We start from the raw sequence: 19,912 nt of genomic DNA, 5'->3' as shown, positions 1-19,912 counted from the left end.
GATTACAAGAAGATGGTAATATAGCCTGTTGTGATGTTTTTAAATTCTAATATGAATATCGACAGAAGATATAGTTGTAGAAAATCGCATTTTATTGCACTATTTTATCTGCATAGTGGTAGTGATTATTGATTTATGAGGAAGTACATCAATTCCTCTCTCCCTGGGATCTAAGGTCGAATCCTGTAATTAATTTTTCTTTCTCTATGTTATTTGCGATAAGAGAATAGGGTTTGAATCCATGTTTTCTTCTATTGTAACTAAATTAGACTTCGAAATCCATGCATTTTATCTGCAGTGATTAAGAAGAAGTATGTCGGATGGAGATATACAACATTTGCAATTCAATGTAGTGTGTGTGTGTGTGTGTGTGTGTGCGTGTTCGCGTGCGTGCGCGCTGAATAAATGGAAGTGCCATTTTATCAATAGAGAGATTAATCTCATAATGCAGAGTTCAAATCTCATAATGTTTCGCGTTATAATTGTTTCTGTTCTAAATACTAAGCCGTCCCTAAAATGAAGGTAAGTTAACAATATACATTACCGATCCCTCTCACAGCTCATTTTATCTCCATAAAAGAAGCGATTTTTGATTAAAAGGAAGTACACCTCTATTCCTCTCCCTTCTAAACAAAGTTTCACTCCCAAAATTCTTTTATAGTGTTACAACAGGGTTTAAATCCATAAATTTTCTCCTTAACACAATATGATGTAGGACAAAGGTACCCCCTGGTAAGTAGTGTAATCAATTTATCTGCACAGTAGTATTATTTCTTATTCTGTTACGGTAACTAAATCGCTATACAGATTTGTTTCTCTGTTGCATGTGTTCGAATCCCGCAAAATCGATTTCCTTAGAACAAAGGTATCCCCTGCTATGTAGGAATCATTTCATCTGCAGTAATTAAGAAGATGTACAACTGTACGTCGGATAGAGAGATACAATATTTGCAATTCAAGTGTGCTCGCTGATTGCATAGAAGTGCGTTTGTATCAACAGAAAGATTAATCCTATAACGTAGATTTTAAATCTCATAATATTTTGCGTTATAAGTTTTTCTGTTCTAAACACTAATTTTAAACATGTTTCGTCTTGTTCTACAATCAATTCTAGCGTGTGCTAATTGTAACTTGTCTTGCCGAATACTAACATACAGCACAGTAGCGTTAAAAGTTTTTCTGTTCTCAACACTAACTGTCAACATGTTTTGTTATGTCGGATAAAGATATTCAACATTTGTTTCTTCTACTATCAATTCTAGTGTGTGCTAATTGTAATAGGATTAAACTTGTCTTGTCGAATAGACACACACAGCACAGTAATTATTATATTTGCGTTATAAGTTTTTCTGTTTAATAGTCAACATGTTTTCTCTCGTTGGATGTAGACATACAGCACTAGCTTGTCAATTCTGTATTTCTCCTAATTGCATTCTGTAGCTCTATCGATCCTCTTTTGCCTTGTCGGACAGTAACATAGAGCGTTTGCCTATCCTACATTCAATTCTATATTTTTGCATGCTAATTGCAATCGAAAAAACATTACCTTCTCCTTACCGCACCATCCTCCTACCGCTCCCTCCTCAATCGAAAAGGGTAAAAACTTATGCGACGAGAACAATAGGATAACGCTATATGAGTTTAATAACGTGAGTATGTGACGTTCAATTCTATTTGTGCAGGAAGGCATCTGTCCGTAGGAAGAGGGATTGAGCTAACCTCAGTAAATGTAAGGAGGAAGAGTTGGCCTTTTCCCAGGAACAGTGGCCATTTTGCTAGAAAGAGGAGCCCTTTTGTAAGGAGGAGGAGCACTTTTGCCCTTTTGCCAGAAAAAGGTGCCTTTTTCCCTTTTGTTAGGAGGAGGAAGCCCTTTTAGTCTTTAGCCAAACAGATAATGAAGAGAAACACTTTTGCCCTTTTGCCAGGAAGAGGAACCATTTTGCGCTTTTGCCCTACAGATATAGCAGAGTTGTCATTTTACCCATTTTCCCTTTTGCAAAGAAGAGGATCCCTTTTGCCCTTTTGCCCTTTTGCTATATGGATAAGGAGGAGGAGGGCGGCTGTTTCCCGTGCCCTTTTGCCCTTTTGCTATACGGATAAGGGGGAGGTGGAGGGTGGCTGTGTCCCGTGCCATTTTGCGTTTTGCTATACAGATGAGGAGGAGGAGGGCGGCTGTGTCCCGTCGGAGGAGGAGGATACTATAAGAGCCCATGTATAGCCGCCATCTTGTGCAATCACGCATGGCCGTCATCTCTCTCTATAAGAGCATATGTATAGCCGCCATTTTGTGCAATCGCCTATGGCCGTCATCTTTCTCTATAAGAGCCCATGTAAAGCCACCATCTTGTGCAATCGCCATGGCCGTCACCTTTCTCTATAATGGCCCACGTATAGCCGCGATCATTTACAATCGCCTATGACCGGCATCTTTCTCTATAAGAGCCCATGTATAACCGCCATCTTGCGCAATCGTCCATAGCGTCATCTTTCTCTGTAAGAGTCTATGTATAGCTGCCATCTTGCGCAAGCGCCCCTGGGAAGTCTTATAATGCCTATGTATAACCGGCATCTTCCACAGTAACCTCTAACCCAGGTTCTAGGAATTAGTCTCATAAGAACCTGTGTATAGCCACCATTTTGTGCAATTCACGTCGGGAAGGGCACCTGGCCGTGAAACTATAGTCCTGTGTAGTTAGACTCCTCCATGTAGTTACTTGTGCTCTCTTATGCGATTCTACATTGCCCTACTACATAAGATAGCGTCGCGAGAATCATCATTGTCCTACTACACAAGATAGCTTCGGGAAGGGTATCTCGCCGTAAAACTACGTCCTTTAATGTTAAGCCCCTCCAAGATAACGACTGTCTACGTCAGGAAGAGCATCTAGCCGTAAAACTAAAGTTAGGCCCCTCCATGAGGTCAGGCTTGTTCTCTTAGGCGACGGGAAGGGCAACTGACTGTTAAAGTGTAGTTAGGCCCCCTCAAGATGACGACTGTGTTGTTAGGCTCGCTTTCTTATGCTAAATCCGCAAAATCGCAATTGTACCCCTAATATACCAGGGGTAATTGACCCCTAGTAGGGGAGCAATGCTGGTTCTAACCCAAGGGGCGACCCTTCGTGGTTGTGGGACCGGCTTAGCTCCTCTATTTGCGATTGTGGAATTTCTCTCGAGATGAACCAAGGACCGATCATCGTGTGTCGTGTGGCCCGTATTCCTTCATTCAAACCCAGCCATCGGCAAGCAACTTCTGTGTGAGGTGAGAGCACCCTGTCCAACTGAGAGAGTGTGCTCATTCACGTTGAATGATGTGCGTTATCCTGAAATAAATTAGAGTAATACAACAAACGGTGAGCGATTTGTGAAACTAACAATTGTTAAATTTATCTTTTGAACTTAACCTAATATGTGTCGTATTGCCGTTACAAGTGCTTTAGGCATCCCAGCCATTAGGTCAGAGGCATCCTGAGTTGGAGTTAACTTGAGGTGGGCTCGCTCCTTCTCTACCCAACAGCATGTTGTGACCAGTTTCCGACTGTTTCCAGACAAACCGCACTGTACCAAATGCCATCACTTCGAGGCCTAGTGATATATTTGATTCATTTTCATACCATAATATTTTAAATTTCATAACCATTTTATACGCACAGGATGAGATGGGTATCTCCCTATGGTAATGGAACAGACCATACTGCCAGCAACTCTACGCCGAGTGTCGGGTAGTGGAAAATAATCCGACTCCCTGACAGAGTGGTTGAACTATTCTGCGTGGAGGAATTTCCACTCAGTTTGATTACAAGGCATCTGACTTTCCGTTTCAGGAGAACCTTACAAACAATGTAATCCTACTCCTCACTATGTTTAAGGGTGAGAAAATACCTTCACAGACAGATGAACTGGATATACACCTCGCCAGTCACGTAGGATTTAGCAGGCAAGGGAAAATCTTCTAAGTATTACCCCAGCAGTGTGTTTCGTGATGTAAATTTGGCTACCTGCCATGTGTAGCACAAGTTGAAGCCAAGTGATTTAAGTACTAGTGTGACAGCTGGGCGAGCATGAGAGGGGATGCTGTGAACGCAACGTTACCGATATAGTAAAGCGCAACGGTCATAGCCAGCTGTTAACACTATGAGAAAAATTTACTGTAAAAATACACTTCTAAAAGCAGTGATTCTAAGTCATCATATTAAACAATGAATACCCAGTTCAGATGTGATCTCACAATGCAATTAAGTTGCCAGCAGAGTAGAACTCTCTACCATTGTGCACTGAACTGTCATGTTCAGAGATTGAATCGCTATTCCTATCACTACCAACATGTATGATGAGTTCTCCGAGCTACACATTCCTCATCCAGTACTCAACTCTTAGCCTGTATGCAAGTTCATACTCATTCCATTCCTCACTTATAACGGGTGCAAAAGCACTGTGGTGATGCACTCTTTATCCCTGAGTACCTGGTACATATTTGTGTCAGCAATTAGTTGCTTCACAGTACTCCAATATGTCATTAGCTAGTTCTCTTAATTCGTATTTATTGCCAGATGTTGAAGGTACTTCATTAATCTGATGGGTGTAGTACAACACGTTGTCACACTTGATATGTTTGGCACCAACTTCAAGTCATGAAGTTATATACCTTCATTTCGTTTTCGATTTGAACATGCAGAGTGCGCAGGGTACAAACCGGTTCTCACTACCTGCATATCATCTGCACTGTCCAAAGATAGAAAGTCTAGTGAATAATACTCCCAAAACTTCATTACAGTATAGGATGGACGGAAAAACGTTTCATCTAAAAAAATAGGACCGATCTCTTGTCTTTATCTGCTAAAGTTCTCAAGTACACCAATCTCTTAAGCAGAATTTATCTTCCATGTTCTTCACACTTATTAAATTTAAAGCCTATTGAAAGCAAAACTTACCTCAGACGTTTGCGACTCGCCTTGTAATACAGCAATCTTGAAACGAAATGATTCTGGATCCAACTTATTCAACACCAATGCGTATACTGTTGTCAATACAGGACAGCGAATATGAGATTTATAAACTGCAGATCGCCTAATTCCGTCTGATGATGCACTTACCTGTATCATCTAGTAAGTTTTCATTATTCACTGCTCCATTTTACCCAGAGTGGATAGCTTCATCACATTATCACCTCCCTTCTTATTTTCTTAATAAATGTCTGATGTTTCCTTACCACTGAAGCTCGTTTACTTGCTTGAAAGAAAGGCAAGCTAAAAGAAATTGCACTCTGTTCTAAACCACGATAAGCAATTACATTCCCTATGAACAACCTTGTTTTAGGACTTGCCATCACCTAACATACGGAGACAATACACTTCCGAAGGAATACAATACATTAAATCAACGGCGTCAGCTAAAATATCGCACAAGACCGTTCAACATTCGGCATGCAAAAGCCGACTGCACAGCTAATTAGGCCCCTTTCCCGCCAGTACATACCTCGTTCTTACCAAGCTGTGCACAGTACGGACGAGAAATTCTTTTCCTTGAGAGTCTAGAGAAAAATGGCTAAAATGTGGAGAATCTCAAAGCATCTCGAAATAAATGTAATAGTGCCACATTCCCTTGAGCACCTTTGCGAATTGCAACAAAATGTTGGTGTTAGAACTTCTAGTTCAAAGTGCAGCATTCGGGTTATTTTAAACAACGGCATTTTTGTTTGATCTGTCCTGGAACACTTGGATTATTTCTTTTGATCTTATATTTAAGTTTATATGAACACATAAAGGAATGACATAGAAAATAACTTACTTTAGATGATCGTTAGAAATGAACACAAAAATAAAAATCAAACAGTCCATTATTAACTTTCGCAATGGTTTCATGGGCTGTGAATTAGTGGAACATCTTCTTATATTATTTTAAAGACGTAATATTTATTATGAAATGTAAATTTCTCGAACATATGCAATGGTAATTACTTAGTATGTACTTTTTAGAAAATGGAAATTGCAACACCATGAAGGCATAGAGTCGTTTGTGTTGATTTTCAAGATATGGAACGATGCCATGTAGGTATGTAACCGATTAAAGTTTCAGACCCATTGGATTGTTGCTACAAGTCTCCCCACGTGATTGGTCGCGGAGGAATCAACTCCAGTATATGGACTCTGGTGTGGCGTAGTTGACTTGCAGTCTGTGCAGTGAAGTGTTCCCCGTAAAACATGCCTCGACGTCAGAGAAGAGCACGCTATCAACAACTGTCGCCGTTTGAGAGGGCTCGGATAATTGGGCTGTGTGAGGCTGGATTATCGCTAAGGACTGTCGCTGCACGTGTTGGCCGACAGGCATCTACGGTACAACGTGTACGGCAGCAGTGGTCAAATGAATGTACCTACACTCGTAGACCTGGCACAGGCCCAGTGCGACAGACAACTGTGAGAGAGGATCGCCGCATCATTCGGATGGCCCGGATGGAACCCCATGGAACAGCAGTGCGAATTCGAGCAGCTGTTGCACCCCACGTTCCACAACAAACAGTTGGTAATCGCCTGCGTGCAGCTGGCTTACGAGCCCGTGTCCCTGCAGAAGGTGTTCCATTGACCCCACAACAGCGACGTGTAAGGCTGGCCTGGTGTCGAAAAAGTTCGACGTGGGACGACGAATGGCATAGGGTCGTCTTTAGTGATGAATCGCGCTTCTGTCTTGCCCGCAATGATCGCCGGAATCGTGTGCGCCGACGTACCGGGGAGAGGGGCCGCCCAGATCTTATTGTCGAGAGGCACACAGGGCCAACACCAAGCATTAAGGTCTGGGGAGCTATTGGCTTTAATGTAAAATCACAATTAGTGCTTGTTGAGGGCTCTATGACTGCTCGACAGTACGTTGATAGGGTACTCAATCCAGTGGTTGTCCCTATGATAACGAACATTGCTAATGGGATGATTCAGCAGGACAATGCCCGGGTTCACACTGTACGCATCTCCAGAGAAGCTCTCCACGACATCACAACCTTAGAACGGCCCACCAGATCCCCGGACCACAGTCCTATTGAGCATGTGTGGAACATGATGGGTCGACAACTGGACAACCGTCCTCAGCCACCCACAACTCTGGAACGACTGACCCGTGCAGTGCAGCAAGCATGGTTCGCAATTCTTCAGGAAGCGATCCAGGGCCTTATTGACTCCATGCCTCGAGGAATTCGTCAATGTATTGCAGCTCGTGGTAGGCATATCCTGTATGATTGTTGTCCAAACTTGCGGTCAGAGGGACCTGAAAGTGTAATAATCGAATCACAGCCGAACACTCGTCCTGCATGTTCAATTGCAGCAATGTAGCACCACTCCTTCTGGATGTTGCAATTTCCATTTTCTTCAGTGTATTTCTGGAGCAGATGTCATAAAATCAGATGTCCGCTTCACACTCGCCCGAAGATACTCCCACTATCCCCCATTTATTGTAAATAATTCACTTTACAGATGTACACAGTGAGCAACATAAACATTGAATCATACAATAATGTTGACTGGACGAATCAGGCAACGTGATCTTGCTGCGACTACCAGAGTCAAGTTTTGTCTGTCATAAACGTGTTAGATTGTTAATAACGTAGTTCTGAATACAGGATGTAATGAAAGTAACATGAACATACACTTCTTTAACATGGCATTGCAGTTTATTTTCTGGGTTATCTCTGAAATATTCACGGGCCCATGATTTCCTCTTGGTAGCTATCAATATGCACTCTAAGAACTGCATCGCTTTAACGACAGTCAAATGATTAGGCTTAAATTAAATGACTGACTTTTACTCGTAGGTTAAGTGTGATGTTCCAAACCTACTTACAGCTTGTTCGTGTATCATTCCCCGTGAATAGAAGGCCAAACTTCCATTCACGACACAACCTGTTCCGTTGCGCCGTCAAAGCCTGTCGTTCTCAGTGTGCCACGTAACTGTGGTGTAAGGTGCGTGCTTATGTCCTGGAGAGCCTCATGAGGCATGCTTTTGTGAGAAAAAGCACTGAGAGGTTCTCGAGAAACTTGAGATGTCCTCTTGTTTCCTATCCCTAGTGCACAGTGACAAAGCATGGAACTAGAGCTATTCAATACTGGCTTAACGGAAACGTCTCCCATGAGACCTGGGTGAGCACTGACCTGCGTTCACCGTTCGACAACATTGGGCAATCTTCCCTTTTATTGGCTTGTGACGGTACACTCCCCTGTGCAGATTAGAAAGCTATTGGTCTTGGATGACTAGTGCCAAAAGAGCAGGTAAGTTATCGAGAAGTTTGCATTTCCCAGAAGTTTCACTTGGAGTTGCTGAGGTCTAGATAAGGAGGTACAGGCCTCACATGTGCTATTGGTGACTTGATCCGGCATGTGGAATGCGGTATCAAGAGTTTTAGTTCCAAGGTAGACATTTGTGGCTTCCCCAGAACACATTAGCCATATTGAGACACAACACATCTCAAGGGAAACATTCCTCTACACGATCATGATCGTGTTGATCACCAGTCATATCAGTGCAGAAGTATGGAAAATCACAGACGTTGATCTGAAAAAGCAAAGGGGGTTTGGCTAGGACTGAGAAAGGAGAATGCCTCGTACATTTTGTGATTTAGAGAATAACACTCTTTCAATTCATGTTTATTACTATTAATTTGCTACATATAAAAGAAACAGAAGACAAATTCTACTCATGGCATCTCTAAAATACAAAATGAACTAAGATTAGCACAAAATCACATAATCTCTGTGTCACAAAACAATCAAGATCTCGCAAGTTAACATAACACATCTCGTTCCATAAGCTGTAAAAATTCTTCTTTCTTGAGGAAACCACTTTTCATTGCTCAGAATTTAAATCCAGACCTCCTCGATAACCAACCAATGGCAATGTTATCCAGAAATCATGCCCCACTAAAATGATATTGTAAATGTCATTTAAACACCACTACTAAGTATGTTTTAGATTCACACAATATACTATTCCTCATTCAATTCTGAAGAGCTCGAAATAAATACCCTACACAGGGTGGCGCAAAAATCACTGGACACTGATTTAAACAAAAGATTGAATTTCTGTTTCATTACAAATACAAATAATGCTAACTGTATTCTGTCTGCATGACTACATCTTCCAAGTCTTTGGAACATTTACATACTGTATGACATAGTGTTCTATCACTGTCGAAATCATGAAATGGGCCGTGTATATAGTCTTTTATTTCAGCAATGGTCTGAGGATTCTTAAAATAAACTGAGTCCTTGACGACATCACGTAGGAAAAAATCCATGCACGTGATATCTGGTGAACGTTGAGGCATGTCACCCTTCGACCAATCACTTTTCTATGGAAAGTTTCATTTAAATAATCGCGGACGGCAGTGGCATGATGTGGTGGTGCCCAACCATGTTGAAGGTAATTTTCTTGAAAGTTTTCAACACACGCTGTAAGTCCTGGTAACAGATAATTCTGAAGCATGTCCAAATACTTATCCACTGTAACTGTTCCGTCAAAAAATATGGTCCAAATACGCCAAATAGTGATATTGCCCCCAGACACTCACACCAGGTTGATTTACTTGTTCATCTAAGAAAAGATGCTTATTCTCAGTATACCAGTACGTGCATTTATGTCCGTTAACTTAAAATTGGCGTCATCAGACTACAGAATGCTATTGAATGGGTTAGGATCATCTTTTTGTTCGCCAAGCATCAATTCACAAAACTTAAGATGATAAGGATCGTCTTGAAGTATCCCATGTCGTAAACGTGGTATGTTAATTTTAAACTTCTGTTTGTGTAACATTCTTTGCACTGACCCTCGTGATAAATTCAGCTCACTTGCTAATCGTCTGGTTGATTTTCGCGGACTTCGGTTCACAGCTAAACTTAGACGCAATTCATTTTCCTCAATTGTGACTGTTCTTGGGCGGTCAGATCCCGGTGCATCCATAACAGATCCATGTTCTTCAAAGCTATTTCGTACGTCGTACGCTGTTTGTCTAGACGTTGGTTTTGATCTAAAGTGTTGTCCCCGTTCATTAACAACTGCAGTAGCACCACCTTTGAAAATGAAAAATTAAACCAAGATTCGTTGGTAAATCACATCAATGCACATCATATTACAAGAAAAAACACAAATTACATAGGACAATCAAATAACATTCCCAACAAATTTATAAGAAAATCAAAATTATTGATAAACAATTTGCTAACACTTTAATGCACATTTCAATCATCGTTTTCAAATTCATACTGCAATGACACTTATCAAGGTTACAAAAACTGCTCTCAATTAGCAGAAATCCTAACACTAGCACCGCCTCTCTTTGATTCTGTAACCTAGGAAATTCTGGTTTGTAACTGTAACCAATGAACACATAGTTTGCACAGTGGCGGCTGTAACCCATCCCCACTCCAAAAAATACAAATATTTAGAAACATACCGGTGTGTGGTTTTCTTTCTTTGCCATTTGCCTTACGTCGCACCGACACAGATAGGTCTTATGGCTACGATGGGACAGGAAGGATCTAGAAATGGGAAGGAAGCGGCCGTGGCGTAGATTAAGGTACAGCCCCAGCATTTGCCTGGTGTGAAAATGGGAAACCACGTAAAACCACCTTCAGAGCTGCCGACAGTGGGATACGAACCCACTACCTCCCGGATGAGAGCTCACAGCTGCGCGCTTCTAACCGCACGGCGAATTCGCTCGGTGGTATGTGGTTTTCAAGGGGCTCTCCACTGAGTTTTCCACAGTGAACAAACACGCAAACAACCCCAACACATATACACATTCCTCATAAAACACTATAAACCTATATAATTAAACACACAATAACACCTGCAATGGCAAAATATTCACCAACTCAAACACTTGGGGTGAGAGCGCAAAAACGTAACTTCTTAATGTTACCAACATCATTGAAATAAAACCAGCAACGTCGTAATGCAAAATTACATGTTATATTGACATTTATAAACTAGAGATTTCTTATTAAAGAAAATCACAATATCATGTCCTTATTCTGACAACATAAAAAGTACAATTTTTATAGTTCATCGATTTACAAATGTGGCTATGAAATAGGAAAGTTGGTGGTATTCTATCCTCTTTGGTATTAAAAGACCTGGCGTGAACAGCTCTACAGCATTTTGTGTTCCCGTTTGCTTTGAGCGATCCCCTCTTAAATACTATCGCTGAGTCAAGAGGGTGCCAGCTGCCACGTTCTCATATCGGTCGTAATGCAAGTGCTGCCTCTCTGTGGTCGAACGAAGAATTGCTGTGAAGTGATGTCTTGGCTGTTGTTTCCACAGCCTGTCGGAACACATTCTCTTTGTATCGAAAAAGTTGGGCACGCATGCGCAAAAGGCAGAGTTCCTGGTTTCTGGCTAAAAGCTTAGATCTCGCTGAGCTGTGACCACACAGCACTCAGCGTGCAGCGCACCAGTAGTTACCTGGTTGTGAGGGGAGTTGAATAATTTCTTATTCTTTTGCTGACGCCTTTTCCAATGCACTGTATTTGATTGTAGATAACATTTTAAAACTAATTTATTTTTCCAATAGGCAATGTGCTGCAGCACTTCAGCACATAAGGTACGGCCGCCACACAGGACATGACCATCAATGATGGACACTTCAAACCACCTCTCTACACTACTTTGGAATACATCACCATTTCCCTGTCACTATCCACAAGCAATTTCTTTTCAGCCTGCAACATTTCAATGCAGACATCACACTTTTTAAATGATATTTTAATCACTTGCAAACTGGTGTAGCTGGCAATGCAGACTAAAATCCATTGTGTTTCAAGGGGAACTCTGATATGAACTACTTCTTCTAATGCAAGCTCTAACCCATCTAAATTATCAATAACTGTATCATGGCTATTGATATAAACATTATGAGCAAAGTCTGTCAAAGAAAATTCACGAAGTTTTGCAGACCTCATCTTCAATACACCTAACAGTTTGATCTTTCTTTCAGACTCAAGAATTCATTCCACAGAGGCATTAGAAGTGCAACCACTCAATCTCCTGTAGACACCAAATCTTCTCTCTGAACTGTCTGTCTACAATTTTGTAGTAAACACATAAAACCAGTGGTAACTATTGAAAACACATTGAGGTAAGTTTGTTAAATTTGTTTAATTATTATTGTGGGGAAAGTTATTACCCATAGAACCTCGAAGAACATTCCACATCATTCTAGGCTCTGTGTTGTGGTGAGGCATGCTGTGACGTCACCCGCTCTCTACGTCACACGCTCGCCGTCCAGTCAGTCTTTCGTAGCCGGCCCGGAGCGTAACGCGTAAGTTTTTTTAAAGATTTCTATTACGGAGACTTAGTTTTGTACCGCCGTTACCGGTACAATATAAAGAGATAAAAGATTTAATACAATGTGTAAAGGTGACGAGAATCTAATTGTGATGGGAGACTGGAATATAGTGGTATGCAAAGGAGGATAAAGTAATATAGTAGGAGAATTCGGATTGGGACAAAGGAACGAAAGAGGAAGTTGGCTGGGTGAATTCTGCACTGATCATAATTTAGTCCTTGCTAATACTTGGTTCAAACACCACAAACGAAGGCTGTATACGTGGACGAGAGCTGGAGACACTGCAAGGTATCAAATAGACTTCATTATGATTAGGCAGTGATTCAGAAACCCGGTGTTGGGTTGCAACACTTTCCTAGGAGCAGAAGTGGACTCCGACCACAACTTGTCGGTCATTAAATGCCATCTGAAGTTGAAGAAACTGAAGAAAGGAAGGAATGCAAGGGGATGGGATCTAGACATGTTGAAAGAAAAGAATGTGAGGGATTCTTTCAAGGAACATTTTGCAAAAAGGATTAAATGAAAAGGCTGAAGGAAACACTATAGAGGAAGAGTGGATAGTCATGAAAAAAGAAGTCAGCAGGGCTGCTGAAGAAATGTTTGGAAGGAAGAAAAGATCAAGTAAGAATCAATGGATAACTCAGGAGATCCTAGACCTGATTGATGAACGACGAAAATACGAAAATGCTAGAAATGAAGAAGGCAGAAGAGAATACAAGCGATTAATGAACGAAGTGGATAGAAAGTGCAAGGTAGCTAAGGAAGAATGGCTGAAGGAGAAGTGCAAGGATGTCGAAGGTTGTATGGTCCTAGGGAAGGTAGGTGCTGCATACAGGAAAATTAAGGAAACCTTTAAAGAAAGGAAATCTAGGTGTATGAATATTAAGAGCTCAGATGGAAAGCCACTTCTAAGAAAAGAAGACAAAGCAGAAAGATGGCAAGAGCATATCCAACAGTTGTATCAAGGTAAAGATGTAGATGATTTGGTTCGGGAACAGGAAGAGGCTGTTGATGCTGATGAAATGGGAGACCGAATTTTGAGGTCAGAGTTTGACAGAGCTGTGAGTAATAAATAGGAACAAGGCTCCTGGAATTGATGACATTCCCTCTGAATTACTGACTACCTTAGGAGAAACCAGCATGGCAAGGTTATTCCATTTAGTGTGTAAGATGTATGAGACAGGAGAGTATAATTAATTTATCTCCCATTTAAAAAAATATAAGAGCGGAAATGATCAATCAAATCAAAATCACTTCAAATGTAATGGAGGTGTCTACCTTGGTGGCAAATGGCACAGAAAAATACCTTACTATCAAGCATTAAATTGTCAATGAACAGACAGGAAGACAATTTCCTAAAATACAGCATAATACAATTTACACTAACTTTTTTCTTTTAAACACACAGCTCATCATTAATAAATTTACAATATTTACAACATTTAACTAATGATGATGATGATGCTTGTTGTTTAATGGGGCCTAACATCGAGGTCATCGGCCCCTAATGGTACGAAATGGTATGACAAATTAAGTCCAAAATTCTCCACTGACCAGAACTCAATACGTGAGGACGAAGAATGAATGAATGGACATGAATTTAAAGCAATCAGTGGATGCGACCCGCAATGCCTTACATTCACAGAAACTTACGTAAAACAATAGGATTACTGACCAAGGGACTGTTGCTATAGCGTAACACTGAATGGATGATGCTTGCAGTCTAAAGGGGGTCGAAAATCCAAGTTATCGGCCCCGCATAACGCTACTTACCTCTAGGAAGGTAGAACATGGTATATGTCATGTTGCGGTACTAATCAAAAGTAGCAGAGACTCGCGGTATTCCACACATTATGGTACTACACACAGGTTATGAAATTCGACATGCAATACAGACCTATGGGTTTTCTCACCTTGCAGCGCCATTTACAGGCAACGCAAACCTATGGTGTTCATCACATAAGAGTACTAGCCACAGGGACCTGCACTATCCTGCGGTGTTCCTCATAGAGTGGGTACTAATAACAGACAAGGCAGGACCATCGTAGCTATCATCTCATGGTCCCGCTCATATGGTGGTACTAATCACAGGTACTGCAGAAGCCGATCGCACGGTGCTCCTATGATACTAATCACAAACCTATTTGGTACCTAATATAGTGGTACTACGCGCAAGTAAAAGCGAACCATGATGTTCTCCGCATGGTGGTACTAATCACAAGTAGTTTCGGAGTTCCTTGGTCGCCCCTTACGACAGGCAGGGAATAACGTGGGTGTATTCTTGGTCTGCGTCCCCCAACCCACAGGGGGGTTGTGTGTTTGGTCCGCGAGAGGTATTTTATTTCCCTCAAATCCGCCAGCAAGCCGCTTAGGACCCCCTATCCGCCACCTGGGACGCGCACCGTGGGAGTATCAGTTCTCCCCCTGCTACGCCAGCGTAGTAGGTTCGTGGAAATTTTACTCATAATATCCTCTGTATTTAAAAACATTATCAAATATACAACATGTGGAGTTATTTCAAACAATAATATACAACTGCTATTAGATTAAAATTTACGTTGCATTTATATATTTTATTTTCTTATACTTTTTGGAACCTAACTTGCATAGCGACCTGCTGCGTCTTAACCCAAGTCCTTTCGCCACTGCTTTTTAGACAACTGATAAGAGATAGGAATGTGAAAAGCGACACACTGTAGGATAGCAGTAGACAACTTAGCGTAGAAAGAACGGAACATTTGTAAATATGTACATTTAAAATTACCTATATATTTGTGAATATTCAGCGGAGAATATGCACACATACATACGGGGATGGAGGCACTTCCGTGTATTTGTACATGTACAATTTTAGGAAAATAAATAAATAATAGTATTAATAATAAATTCTATCTCCAAAATATTACCCAATACTATTCCTTGCTTCCTTTTTCCTTTCTGCTGATCCCTATTTCAACAATGACTAGCTATTGTATTTATCCTCTTATTACCGGAGTAATAATGTATATCCTCTCTGTGAATACTTCAGTGCTGGCGGCATGGCCATTGAAATTCGTGTCTTTAATGTGGTTTGCCGCTGCGTTATTCATCAAGTGATTCATGGTCACAGATACTATGGTTTTCAATATTTATAAACATTAACTTCCACCGGCTTTAAAGTTATTAATGAGCCCATCTGTGGTGTATGGCCAGACAGTGCCTTTTCCAGTATTCTTCTGCATTCTAGTGTCGTCGGTATGAACTATCTCGCCACTCTCCCCCTCCACCGAGCGAGTATGCGCACGTAAACATTGCGACTGTGGTCTGACTTCTGGCTTCCGGGTTGTCGCCAATAAAGTTCTGTGATGGAAGGACGGCGTGCTTCTCCGCTTGGCGGGGTGGATAGACCCAGGGTGAAGTTGGTTTGATAGGGCTTACGCCCTCGTCAACTTTGCAATTTAATTTCAAATTTTGTTATCATTTAATGCACCTCGCCTGGAATTTTTGAGTGCACTCTAAGAGTTACCTTTACCATACGTAAGTAAGGATATTATGCTGAAGCGTACTGACGACTACGGCAAGATACTACACTGTAAGTGGTTTTTTTTTCAACTCATCGTTAACTTGTTCCAACTGGTGAACTGAATATTTCTAAATGCCTTGTTCCGCCATTGTGAGGGAATCCTGAAACGTGAAATTTCTGAAGCTATTTCGAAGAATATAAGGATTACGGAATTTCATGAGCTTGTACTATCAAAATTTATTCCTTCATTAGCACTGCAAAATTTGTTTCCTCAATATTGTTTTAGGACTCAACTATATCTTAGACTCGAGGTTTTATTGCAAGGTATTTCGAATTTCGGCGCAAGAAGAAGAAATGGTGGCACATATTCTGAAAAGTTTTCCTCCCTCCAAACGATCCTACCTCTTCCTCAGGAAGAGTCCGACTAATTTTGTGGAATTAGAGGCTGCTTGTACCTTTGCTGAATATGTCAAGCACGGGGACGCGGCCAGACCGATCTACCACCCTCCTCCTTTTAACCCGGCCTCGCCTCGATCTAGGGATAGTGGAAATCTTAAAAATGGTATAATTGTGGATTACGTGACCACCTTCGGAATGCTCGCCCGTCAATAAAGCGTAGTACTGGTCCTTGTTCTTATTTGTGTGGGTCGAGGCAGCATATTAAGCATAATTGCCCAACCTCTTTAAAAAAACGCAAAAAAAGTCTAAAGGTTAATAGTAATACTTGTGAATCTTGCCCCTGAATTTTCTGTGGATTCAGAGAGTGTTATTTGTCGGCAGGAATGTAATATAAATCTCCGATTTGGTTGAGTCTAAAAGTACCTTCGCGAAGGCAGAGCTGAATAATGAACCGATTGTTGCTTTAAATGACTCAGGTAACGTTGTCACTTTAATATATGATGATGCTTGTTGTTTTTTTCTATTTGCTTAACGTCGCACCGACAGAGATATGTCTTATGACGACGATGGGCTAGGAAAGGTCTAGGAAGTGGCCTTAATTATGGTACAGCTCCAGCATTTGCCTGGTGTGAAAATGGGAAACCACGGAAAACCATCTTCACGGCTGGCGACAGTGGGGCTCGAACCTACTATCTCCCGATTAATGGATACTGGCCGCACTTAAGCGACTGCAGCTATCGAGCTAGGTGCTTATCGTCTTTCACCTCCTCACATCGAAGGTCAACGGCCCACATTAATTGATGCCAGTTGGTATGATGAAATAAGGTCCTCTTGTAAACTGCCTCAGTTGCAGAAAGTCAAAATTGCATGTGTCACGGCTAATAAGGATAATATGGAAATTTTTGGATCTGTTGACGTGATATTGCGTATTGGTAATTTTACCTGGAAGGTTCATTGCTTGGTATCTCCGAAGCTAGCTTGTAGTATTATTTTAGGCACTGACTTCTTGTCAAGGACCGGATTCGTTTTAGACCTCCAGGCTAGACAATTCTACTTTAAATTTTCCTCAAATTGTAACGTCGATATCATTGATGCTCCTTTGGGTACCTTCAGAATTTCTTGTGTAGGTAGGCCGCTACCAGGGAAGAACAATGAAATCGATCAGTTGGATCTTGATCATTTGGATTATCAACAAGCTAATAAAGTCCGTAACTTGTGCCATGAATTTCCTGAGGTATTTACCAACAAGTTAGGACTGACGGATGTATTGGAGTACGATACTGAACTGTCTGACAACCAACTTGTTAGAACTCCTCCTTACCTCTTTCACCTCCTCGCATGCTAGAACTCTAAAGGATTATCGACCAAATGCTTGCCAATGTTGTCATCAGACCGTCCATTTCTCCTTATGCCTCTCTGGTTTACCTGGTACCTAAACCCTCTGGAGGATACCGTGCCGTTATCGATTACAGATCCCTTAATCGCACAATCATCCTGCAATCTATTCCTTTGCCAGATTTACATGTTTTGGGTGGTTCTCCGCCCATGTTCTTTACCGTGTTAGATCTAAATCAATCCTATTATCAGATTCCGCTCTCTAAAACTTATATTTCCCTGAACCGCCTTCATCACGGACTGGAATATTTGGATGCCGTTATGCATCACTAGACCAAGCGCCAAAAGTTGGTTGCGAGATAATCGCGTTTAAATTTGGTTCTATGTGTAAATTCGGGCGAACATAATTTTACTAAATATGGTATTACTGGTGTTGTAGGATAATAGATTGTACCTTCTCACCAAATTTCAACATTTTTATAATCTCACTACATAGATTTTCTTCAAGAAATGGCGCTTAGTCTACTGATGCAATTTAAGGTTTTTCTCAAGTGCGAATAATGTATCACGATGCTACACCAATAACACCTAACTGTTGAATATCTACTGAGTAAAACTTCAAAAAAATACAACGTGGCGGCAGCCATGATTAAAAACTGAATCTCCTACTGTCTGAAAAGGCCCGCTAAGTGCTTGATCCACCACGAGCCGCGCCACAACTCCGGTACATTATTCAAGTTTTAGTTGGAGAAATTCTAGAAGGGAAGCTATTCTCTAAAGTCGTTGCTATAACGACTTACTGATTTTAGGAATTTCAACTTATTTGAGTCAAATACAAATGGTAAGACATGAGCCATTCTAGTCTATACAATTTTTAATGGATTTTCCTTCACGATAGGCCTATTATATTCTGAGAGTACAGTATTGACGTGATATTTTTAAGCCTATGGGTAAGTTTTGTTCTGCTTGAGACAGAAAATGTGATTAAAGATATTTTCTCCCATAAATACACACAAATCACTGGACAGGTAATAAGATTGTTGCTCTCAGTTCATTCAATCTCGAAATCAGGATCTCCATTAAATTCATCTACGTCATCCACGATCTGAGAATCTGCTTGAAGATTCTGGTAAAATTGTTTGGCATCTGTAGGTATTAGGTGCATCAGCGAACCAAAGTCTCTTAGTTTGGCTTCAGAGATAGGGTTTCCTTTTGGCCACAGAGGTATTAATGCCTGGTGAAATGGAACTCTACTTTCCCGTGGTCGTCCCTGTCTTGACTTATTTAGATTTACTTCCTGAGATTCACCATCAAATTCTAGAGAATGATTCTCAGACGCAACCTTCTTAGCAAGCTGCATTAGTAACATTGTCCTTCTCCTTACTTTTGGAAGTACTTGATACATCGCTGAATTTCGTCACTTGATAAACCACTCAATGTATCACCACGTAAAAATGTCAGCACTATCGAAAATGCAGGCTCCCACGCTGTCATCCGCGCGCAATGTGAGGAATGTGGCGCTTGATCCAATGATGCAGACTGGTACGTCGCATAGTCTACTGATGCAATTTACGTTTTTACTGATTTCCGCTTTGTCGCTTAGGTTTTCTGTTTACTAACAACTAACGGCCTCTTGTAATGCAGTGGGGAATTTTTTATAAATAGTTCAAGCCTTCCTCTACAAGATGGCGCTAAAATCTCAATTTTCATCAAATGGCGCTTAGTCTACTGATGCATAACGGCATCCATTTATGAGTACCTCAGGTTGACGTTCGGACTATCTTGCGGAGCAGCTGTTTTAACTAGATTTCTGAATTCTACTCAAGGGGATATCAAGTTTAAGTTTGTTTTCAATTACCTTGATGACATGTGATCTTCTCGAATACCTTTGAAGAACACGTGGATCATGTCACGGAAGTCGTTGAGCGTTTGAAATAGGCTGGTCTTACTGTGAAACTATCCAAGGTAACCTTCGCCAAGCTATATATATCCTTTCTTGACCATGTCGTGTCGCCCGACGGAGTCTCCGTTGATCAATCTAGGACCCAGGCTATCAGGGAATTCCAACCACCTAAGGACGTAAAAGTTGTTGCACGCTTTTTGGGTACGGTAAATTTCTTCCGCAAGTTTATCCCGAATTTTGCTGTGGTACCTCACCCCTTAACTATCTGAGGCGTAAGGATGTCGAGTTCATCTGGTCCCTCCCAGCAAGAAGCCTTTGAAACTCTGAAACTTGCCTTATCGAATGCTCCTTGTTGGCCATACCCGACTTTAGTAAACGTTTCATTGCACAAACTGATGCCTCTGGAGAAGCTGTTGCTGGTGCACTCTTTCAGGAACATGAGGACGGTCGTAGA

This window comes from Anabrus simplex, chromosome X (genome assembly GCF_040414725.1).
Source record: "Anabrus simplex isolate iqAnaSimp1 chromosome X, ASM4041472v1, whole genome shotgun sequence".
NCBI classification, from domain to species: Eukaryota; Metazoa; Arthropoda; class Insecta; order Orthoptera; family Tettigoniidae; genus Anabrus; species Anabrus simplex.
The sequence above is the reverse complement of the archived record's forward strand: the minus strand, read 5'-3'. Positions refer to the sequence as shown.